Below are 10,462 nucleotides of genomic sequence, written 5' to 3' on the forward strand. Positions count from 1 at the left end.
AGTACTTCAGGTCTCCTTATTTGTCACTGAGAGCAAATCAAAACTCTATTCACGAAAAATGGCAAAGGCCAAAGCGGTTATTATCAGTACTCTTCTATTGATTTTTATACATTGCTGTGTTTCACCAAATGAAGAGCCTTTTACAGCTGCCTTTTCTGCACCACACCACCCCTGGCAAGATTTTGGAAAACCGACCTCCGGCGTGTCTGAATTTATGCGTGTGCGCCTCGTTCCTCTCCTATAATTAAAAAAACCTTTCAAACCGTGAGCCCATGGGCTTTCTGCTGCTGGTAGGAATGATCCTTCTGCTCTATGACAACTTTTAGCTTGTTCCAACATATCTCCTAAATGAAGGCATCCATAAACAGAAGAGAAGCTGATCTCATTTTTGCAGGCAGGTGTGATGCAAAACAGCAGTGCAGCCTGGTAGTCAGCCTCCCATGCCCATACTCACTGGGAAAGCACTCTTCGGACATTAAAATGCAGCCACAGCCTGATCACGACAAGACTCGAGTAAAATAATTCGTAAACATAAGAGCACGTTATTTCTAGTCACACACGCAACTGCGAAGGTGCCAAGCGAAGCAGAAGTGCTCCACTTTCTCACCCCCTTTGCTCTCACGCATATTGCAGGGCAGCAGGATAACAACAGCTGAGCTGCACTTTGTGAAAAATGCTGATTTTTTGTTTGTTAAAAGACATTTTACAAAAGATGATGGACAGGCTGATATTAATTATTAGCACATCATTGTGTGATCTTACACTTCACCATTTCATTCATTTCTTCTCTTATACATACATAAAAAATTGATATAGTTTTACCTTTCTTTTTTTTCCCCTCTCACCCCCTGATATGGCCTTGTAGAGCTGATCCATTTTCTGTGACTTCAGGCTCTCTCCAGATGTCCTGACTAGTCCAAATCTACATATTTTTTGAGGAGTACCTATGATCCTATGATATTACAATCTTCAAAAAGCAAAGATAACATAAGATCCTCCCCCCCCCCCCAAAAAAAAAAAAAAGTCAAAACAAAACCCACAAACTACTAGGATATTGTTTTAATGAAGTCTTATTGGCTCCGTACTCCACTACACCAGACTACTCCAGACAGTTACGGTGTATGAGCTCAGAAGGCACTATATGAGAACACGACAAAAATAAGATTATGTATAGATCCCAACAAATATAACCGAAATCAAATGACCTGGTAAACCAAACAAAGTTCAGACTTGAGTGATAATCAGAAAGATAATCCACTGAGTAACACATATTTGATACCTAAGTCTTCGTTGCTCTTCAGCTTCTATTGCATCAGGTACGTCACCTATACCTGCACAAAGTTAATATAAAGCAATGCTAAGAAAGACTTCAGCACACAAAGAAAGGTGTCAGAAAAGCAGCTCCTTAGCCACTTTGAAGTGGGTTAACGGTGGGTTCCAATACAATTTTAGGTGCAGAACATCTCAGGGAGCATAATAATGTCAGCAGTGTTTCAAAACACAATCCTACCCTAAGTCTCAGCAATGACTGCAAATTTCTAAACACGTTTGACACTGAATCTCTAAGAAGAGTAGTTTCACAGATGTTGCTGGGTTTATAAACTGATCTGTTGCATTTTTATCATACATGCTGGTGTATAAGATGAAAAGAACTACTCGGCTGTCAGTGTGAGTAACCATGTCTGGCAAACAAAATAAAATTTAAAATACCTCAATAAATACCTCAATAAAGGCCCGATATTTATTTTTAAAATTAACTGCAAACTAAACAAATTGGATAAAAAAGACATTCTTTTATATATTAAACACTGTGTTTTAAAACTCCAATTGCATTATTTCCTAATGAAGGATTTAAATAAGGGTTTACCATGGCTACTGCTCCAGAGTCAGTATTAGTTTTACTATAAAGGTAAGGAAAGCAGTACTGGTTCCACATAGTCCTTTACAGGATTTATCCTAATACAGACCAAGAAACCAGCATCCCTGACTTCAGCACAATAGTCCTTTACTCCTAGAAGCATACTTTATACCTGGATCCACTACAGTTCTTAATTTGGAACTTACTTATTACGAGTCAGACTCCAATTTCCACGGCAACTGGATAAGTTAGAACTTATTCAAGAATAAACATAAAATTGAGGCCTGAACTTTTACGATATTTATAAAACAAGCAGTATCTTAGAAAGCTGGATTCTAGACAGCAGAATTAATTTACTCTGAAAATGTATGACTTCTACTGAAAATAGTGAATAGAGCATCCAAATAAATGTAAGTTCAAAAGAATAGATCCTTACCCATAAAACTTTATATATATTATGCTGTATCAGAAAAATATTAGATACTGGATATGACATTGATGCTTAGCATTAAAAGCTTCTGTGACAACATCTGTATTCTACCATCATGAAAGCACAATCATATTTCTCATTTTGCTTTAACAAAGTGAAGCAGGAAAATCAATTTTACGCTATAGATGTGACCACGGCTTTTTTTTATTACAATTCTGCAAGCTGAGTGTTATGCCTTGATTTCTTTCCTGAGAGAAAGAGAATGAAGAACACCCAGAAAATCAACAACATTCAGCATGTTGCTTCCAGTAAGAAAAAAAATACTGCTTCAAGAGACAAAAATAATGTAACCCACCCCATCAAAGAAACAACCAACTTGTTCCACTTGGCTACTAGGTAACATTTATTATACAGGGGAGATTCTGACAAAAATCCAGGAGCCTCATTTTGTTCCAACTACTGCAACTCTTGAATATTTCACTGCCAGGATAGAAGAAAAGTAAAGAATAAAGTAAGTTTTATCATAAAAAACATGCTTGTGAATCTGTGATAAACTTATCTTCCTATAAATTTCAGATGCAGAAAGGCGTCAAACGATGAAAGTAAGATGCATTTGAGCTCTGTAAAAATATCATTTAATTACTGAGTGGTCTTTTTGTAAAGAAAGTTAATTCCCTACTTTCTTCATCTACCCTATCTGTTTTATTTATTTGCAAATGAAGGACCAGAAAGTGCATTTATTTAAATATTTACAAGCACCTCCAATGCGCCTCTAACAAGACAGATCATCAGCACCATCTGATTTAATTGCTGCCGTCGTTGATTGCTGTGCAGGCACACATGCAGAAGCTCCCAACGCCACAGCTCTCCTGCCTTTTTCCCCCTGCGCTACATACCAGATTTTGTAACCTGTGTCAAGCTACCCCCGATGCTTACAACTTGCGAACAGAGGCCAGCAACGAGCCTCCCCAGACACTAAATCATAATCTTCGTGTTTTTCGTATTTCACATTCTAGCCGCAGTTTCAACATCCATACCCCGTGACACGAGGGAAGGATAAATCAACAAGCGTGACAGCTCCCTTGTAGAGACTGGTACGGCCCTGGGAGCTGCCACACCCGACACCCACAGCTCCTGCCAGATGGCTTCAGGAGCGCGGCGCTGTTAACCCCTTCAGGAGTCGCTCCGGGTTTTCTGCTGAGCAGTTATTAAGGGATTGCCTTTTTTTTTTTTTTTTTTTTTTTTGTAGAAAGAGGGAAAAGGATACTTTGATCCAGCTTAGTGAAGCTTGGGTAACTGAAAGACAGGTCCTTAGATTGAGAGCTCAAGTAAAAAAAAGTCACTCCATGTATTTCCTTAAAGACAGGAGTTAGGAATTAGGAGTTAGTATTATACAACATTCCTTCTTCCATACCATGCCATGGTCCAACATGTTTATCAAAAATAGCACTGCAAAAGTTTCAAAACAGTTTTACGTTCCCTTTTTCCGACCTAGGACAAGGCTTAACCTTCTTGGAATGAGAATGCCCATTAGCTGCCCTTCAGCCAAACAGCCTGCTCAGGCCCTAAATCAACAGGGTTTCTAATCCAAAACCCATACCGTAAACTCTGCGACTGTTTCACTGGGTTTGATCTGGTCCCAGGGACATAAATTTGCATGCAACTTCTAAGTTTGTGAGCAGTCCCTTGGCTTAAACTTGCACATGTGCTTAAGTACTTTGTTCTGGCAGGGCCTAAGACAGCTACTTAAAAATGAAAACAGAAGCCATGTAAAGAACAACTTGTTAAAAACAGTTTTCCTCCTGAAATATTGTACCAAAGAAAATAATGTAACAAAATACACATACCAATTTCTAAAAGTACCTACTGATTGAACAGTAGGTAAACACTAGCTAAAAAGTCGTCAGCCAGTATCAATGCACATCCCTTCACACAAAAGGGCAGAATAAAAATAAAACAAAAATAAAATTCTGACCTATGTTCAAAATTCTTCATACAGTATTGTAGGTACAAGAATCTGTGGATACAAGCAGCAAGCAATAGGTCTCAGCCCAAGTTTAAGAGAGGCCCCTAGACTTCACCTAGTCTATTTTGTGGCTTTGAAAACATTTATCTGGGCAATTTCCTCATATCTCCTGTACAAAATGTGCTCATCTGTCCAGTTTGTGTGTGGCTTTGTCATAAAAAAAAAAAAAAAAAAAGAAAAGAAAAAAGAAGTAGCCAGTAGAAAATATTGCAAGGCCAGCACTACTGACAAGCATACTTATGAGTGTTTTACTTCCTAGAACTCCTTCTGATTTGGTTTCCAGTGGGATTTGGGTTGCGTACCAATTTTCCTTTACACAATTATAAATAATACATTTCAGTTTTATGTCATCTGTGGAAGAAATTACACTGAAAGTAGTACTTATTTCAGCTCTAAGTGATACCTTGTTGAAGAAAACATGCAATAATAATATGAACTTTGATCATAAAAAATAACATGATTGCAAGTATTTTTAATTTGGGGAACACGCCACTAATAATGTTAAAAGACTTAAGGTAACTATTCACAGTGCACGAGAAACTCAGGTTAAGTTTTTATAATTTAAACTAATTGCTCGTACACACTGACACTGATGGGTTACAGGCTTGTTGTAATTTGCTAGCATTTCAAGGTGCAGAATTAATATTTCCTTGCATGGTTCACATGAATAACTTGAGAACAATTTTTCCCAAGTTTGTTCTTTACACGTGCTGTACAAGTTAAAGGGTTAAGTAACCATTATATTCTAAAGAGCAAACTGTTTGCCTTAGGGCCATCTCCTCCTTACGCCTGATGAATTGCCTGACACTTCATGTATCATACATTACTTTTCCACTAGGAAGTAACATTTGGTTCCAGTCATGGTGCAAGACCTGACTTTGGAAGTATGAAGCAATATGGGATAGACCAAAAAAAAAAAAAAAAAAGCCACCAACAACAAAATCATATGCTAAGTAGTCTGTACATATATAATATACTGATTTATTACGTCTGTACTTTAAAAAATGGGCATACAAGTGCACGAAGAGAAATTCTAGGCATACTGGGATGAGTAAAAGTACAACTATGTGAATCATATTCAGAATAACAAGACGCTTTTCAGGACTAGAATGAAATAAATGCAAATGTTACTGAGGGCTTGGCACCAGAAGTGTTTTAGAAGCTAAATGTAAGCATAACATTTAAAGCTGTTTTTAAACAGAATGATTATAAACAAGATTAAAATAGGAATGGCCCAGCAATTAGCCAGCAGAAACTGACCTGCACTTCAGTACAAAGGTGCAGAACTGATACTTTTCAGTGTGTTCTGCAAAGGACAGGAGGCACAGCTCCTACTTGTAACAACTAGAGGAAAACAAAAGCAAATAAAAAATTAAAAAAATAGAGGCATCAGCTTCCAGTTTAGATTTTTGTTGTTGTTGTAAAATATTGCATGTATTTCAAATATTTATTTAAAATACAGCCCTGATGTGTCTTCACTCGTGTGTGTCAGAACCTGCTCAGAAAGTACAAAGGCAAAAAAAAAAAAAAAATCACAACTTCTGGAAACATACCTATAAAACCATACCATCCGAAGACACTGTATTAACTTTGTGAACTAAAGTATTTAGATACTTCAGAGCAGTTTACAAAGCTTTTCAAATATTACATGAGACAGCAAACCAGTCTTTTATAATTATAAAAGGGTTGAAAATTTTATTAGGCAAAGATTTAGCTTAAAGTGTTAGTATTAGCTTTCTCTTAATTGTAAATGTACTTTAAATGTATTTTTCTTGCTGTCTGGCTTCCTAGTAAAACCCATGCTTTATGGATAGGATTTATATAACCCTGTATCACATTACTTATTCTTCAAGGTGTGTTTTTCAGGATATAAGTGTCCCCTTGTAAAATGCTTCAAGCTGCAAAGACTAAATACGGGTGAACATGCCTGGAACTGGTGCTTCTCCTTTGTGGAGGGCAACTCCTTTCATTACCTGTGCATCCGATGCTTCTACAGTGGAGTACTTAAGAAGGAAAGTAATAAAAAAAATCAGGAGCCAAGGTTTGGCCCCTGAGGAAGGAGGAATGGAGGGAAACACAACTTTTGGGTGTGAGTTCTGCTCCTGAGCTTGGCACAATCCTCTCTGTGCAAACCAATGGTAAGACATGGGGGGTTTCTTGTGCAGCTCCCAATGCATTTGCCATCGCATTGCACAACTGAATCATCAGCGCACCTTCCTTCCTCTCTTCTGCGGAAGGGAAAATGAAGGCTTCCTTTCCATAGAGCTGCTGCAAGGGTTAATTCATAAATAAATAAAGTGTTTGAGACTGCATATTCTCTAGACTGCAAGGTATGAAAGGAGTGAACATGAATTTTAATCAAAATACCTCTATTAAATGAGGGAAGTGTCCAGAGTAACAACAGGTACCAGAACAGCGCTTTCTCTTCTCTGTTCTGAAAGGATACCTTTTCTGAACGCAGTGTTCAAAACATCCCGATAGCACAGAATAATAATAATAAAAATAAAAATTACTCCTGCTACGGGGAACAAGAATCATGCTTAGGTGACAGACTGTAGGGAGACAGGACGGGCAGGAATAGATGGGCCCAGGCAGAAGGGTACTGAGCTCAGGAATGCGGATTTCTCAGACAACAGCTGTCAGCAACCAGCTATGAGATCCACTCAGAAAGCAGAAGCCTTACCTCTCCCCAGTTAGCTTATTTAACAGCCCGTTTATTGTTACCAGTAAGTCTGCTGAGGTGAAGGTCCAGTGTGTGAAGCTCCTTTGACAGGCTCTACCCTTTAAACCTATTGTACAGCCAATAAACATGGTTCCACAGACCAAGCTGCTGGGTTTTATTTCAGAGTTGTTTTTTTTTAAACAAAACAAACAACAACAACAACAAAATGGTTGCAAAGTTGAAGCTTCCCAGTTAAGAAATGCCAAAAAATTCACTTGTTTGTGCGCATCACTTGTTTATTCCTTTAGAAAGGACAAAAACCATGACAAAAATCACCAACAAGTCAACATTATCCTTTATGTGTACGGTGAGCCCTATCCTCTGGATTACGCATAATGATAAATAATTGAGTACCATAATGCAGAAGGGGACCAGATTAAGACTGCCCAGCCAGACATAACTTCTAATTCAGACACGTGGCTTTGCAGCCTTACTCCTTGTTTCCCCTCCCTCAAACATGCAGATTTCTACATTAGCGAAATGGCAACATATTTGGGATCATTGGCAGCATTCATAAAATGGTCACAACTTACAAGCAGTCTGCTTTGCCACCTAATAGTTCACTTCATTGAAGACTTTTCCAAAGCTACCTTCGGCATCTGACTTTGAACAGTGGTATTTGGTGATTTATCTGCCACAGCTTCTTGTCCTTTGGTGTTGGTGCATATAGCTGACAGACAGCTATGGTAGCCATGATCATTAAAACCTGTGCACATTTGTATTTTTGGTTCACTCTTCTGACCAGACTTAATACCTGTACTCTTTTTCTAATTTTAAAATAAAGGACAGGGCAGAAAAAGCTAGAATGATGACAGCCAGAATAAACACCAATAGCTGAGGAACCATCCTAGGCAGTCTTGTATTCACATGAGACCATAAGAGAGCCAGACACCGCAGTTTCTTTCTTTCTTTTTTTTTTTTTGGTAAAATCCTTGATAATTCAAACTGCCCTTCAAAGCAGTCGCGCAGCAACTGAAGAAGTGACCAACCAAAGCACACATCAAATGAAACAGTGTAATGAAGACAATCTATTTCACAGACAAGAGGTTCAATCTTCTGAAGGTAACACGTGCTGATTTGGCTACAAGAGGAATTGCAAAAAGGGCTCCAGGAAAAAATCCATTAGGATGTAAAGGAAAAAAAAAAAAAAAAAAGGATAAAAGCATTTTTGCACTTCCCTTAGAGTTGTCTTTTGGTTTGTTGAGACCTTTGTACATGAAAAGGTCATGTTCACCTATGAGTAATAAGCATAATCTGAAAGTTTCCTCACGAGAGAGCCCAACCAGGCTCCAGTCTCCAGGGAGCTGAGGCAAAGGCACTCCCCAGCCGCCCCGCAGAATGAATGCTTCCACGCAGCAGGAGGAGAGAAACCTTCAGCGCTAACCCATAACACAGGATCACGGTATTTTGGGGGAACTCATTAAAACTTGAGTGTTAACGGCTAAAACTGAGATTTTTATCTGAAAGAACAGAAGCTGTAAAATGAAAGCGGGGGATCATCTGGCACGTGCCTGATGGCAAACCCATGATACTGTTGTCAATTTTTCAGTAATTCTGTGTACAAACATGTGTATTTTAATGCTTTCCTTCCACCACAGAAACACTTCCTTTACTGCTATGAAAGCCCTCCTAAGGCAGCAATTAACCATCATCTAAATGCATAACGCCTAAGTGTCCTAACAGGAAGGGCAAAAATAGCGTCCTGGGGCAATTAAAAAAAATATATCGAAAAGTTGTGACCAAAAGTCAACTTCCCGGGCGCATATAGCAGAGCCAACACTGGGGCGGGGAAGGGAACTGCGGCAGCCGGCCCCCTGAGGCGCTGCTCCCCGCGCCTGACGGCTGGCGACAGGACAGGGCGACGGGAGGGCCGTGTCCCCGCCGGGGAGCCCCCGCCGGCCGCTGCCACCCGGGGCGGCCATGGCCCCGTTCCCGTCCCCAGCCGCCTCGGCTGTGGCGTCGCGGTCGCTGCCACGTGCGGGCGGCGCCGCTGTGAGGGAAGCGGGACCGCGGTGCCGCCGCCCTGCCCACCTGGCAGCGCCCGCCCGCCGAAACCGCCCTCAGGGCGACGACGGCTCCGCCGCGGGGGGCTCCAGCGGGGTGAGCCCCGGTGCTATCCCCTTCCATCCCCGGGCGGGCTCTGCCGCGTAACCCCGAGGTCCCCCCTCAGCTCGCCGCCGTGCTACTTACGGGCTCCATGTCCGACGGCTCCAGGCTTCAGGGGCCGGTCCTGAAGCGATTCCTCACGATTTAACGCCTGCTCGCCCTGGCCGGGGGAGGGCGACGGGCTGATTGTCACCTGCGCGGCTGTCACCCCCCCCGCCGGGCGGCCCCGCTCCGCCCTGCCACACCTGGGGACGCTTTGCGGCCCCGGGCCTCTGACGGCGATGCGGGACCGGGCCGAGGCAGCGCCCAAGGGCTGTCCCCCTGGACTGCTTTGGACGTGGTGGCCGAGGACACACGTCTCCAGCCCCCTGGGGAAGGTGTCAAGGCCTCTCAGAGCAGAGCTTGGCCTGTTCTGTCAGTCAGTGCCTCCTCACGAAGCCTGCATCTGTAAGTGAAGTTACAGCTGGCCGTGTAAAACTTGGATAAGTGAGAAGAGATTTAACCATTTCCTTCTCTTCTTTTAAAGGTTTCCATAGCTATGAGGGGCCACCTGTGTGGTGACAAACTGAAAAGTGAACCGTTGTCAATTTCTGTTTATCTTCCCAAGATTTCTTCTAGTCCCGTAGAAATGTTGACTCCAAGGTATGGATCATACGGAGCACTACATATATGAAAAAAAGACTATTGTATATTCACTCAGTTGTACACATTTGTTCATACCATGTACCCGGAGCATTGGGGAAAAATATCTTAGCACCTTCTTGCAGAAATAAAGAGTGTCTTTTTGACGAGGGTAGAAGCTCGTTACACGATTCAGGCAGATCATAGAATCATTAAGGTTGGAAAAGACCTTCAAGATATCTGGTCCAACCATCACCCTATTACCAATGTCACCCACTAAACCATGTCCCTAAGCACCAGGTCCAACCTTTCCTTGAACACCCCCAGGGACGGTAACTCCACCACTTCTCTGTGCAACCTGTTCCAATGCCTGACTGCTCTTTCTGAGAAGAAATGTCTCCTAATTTCCAACCTGAACCTCCCCTGGCACAACTTGAGGCCATTCCCTCTAGTCCTCTCACTAGTTATCTGCAAGAAGAGGCCAGCTCCAGCTCCCCAAACTTTCCTTTCAGGTGGTTGTAGAGAGCAATATGGTCTCCCCTGAGCCTCCTGTTCTCTGGACTAAACAACCCCAGTTCCCTCAGTCGCTCCTCATAGGACTTGTGTTCCAACTTTACGTTTATGTTATTTGTTAAATAATGCGTACTTAACAAGGAGCACTCTACATTATTTCATGTAGCAACAGACAAGTGTATACTC

The 10,462-nt window shown here is 41.6% G+C and overlaps 1 protein-coding gene across 1 annotated transcript in view; it reads right to left on the minus strand.

Annotated features, from left to right (window-relative positions):
- The window catches only part of BNC1 (basonuclin 1), a 127,284-nt gene extending 117,716 nt beyond the window's left edge, over window positions 1–9,568 (minus strand). The window contains exons 1-2 of the mRNA XM_040570511.1: window positions 9,227–9,568; window positions 5,575–5,658 (exon numbers count right to left, since the gene is read on the minus strand). The gene's annotated coding sequence lies outside the window, so the exon portion shown is untranslated. The remainder of the gene's footprint in view (window positions 1–5,574; window positions 5,659–9,226) is intronic.
- Window positions 9,569–10,462: the final 894 nt, after the last annotated feature.

This window comes from Cygnus olor, chromosome 11 (genome assembly GCF_009769625.2).
Source record: "Cygnus olor isolate bCygOlo1 chromosome 11, bCygOlo1.pri.v2, whole genome shotgun sequence".
NCBI classification, from domain to species: Eukaryota; Metazoa; Chordata; class Aves; order Anseriformes; family Anatidae; genus Cygnus; species Cygnus olor.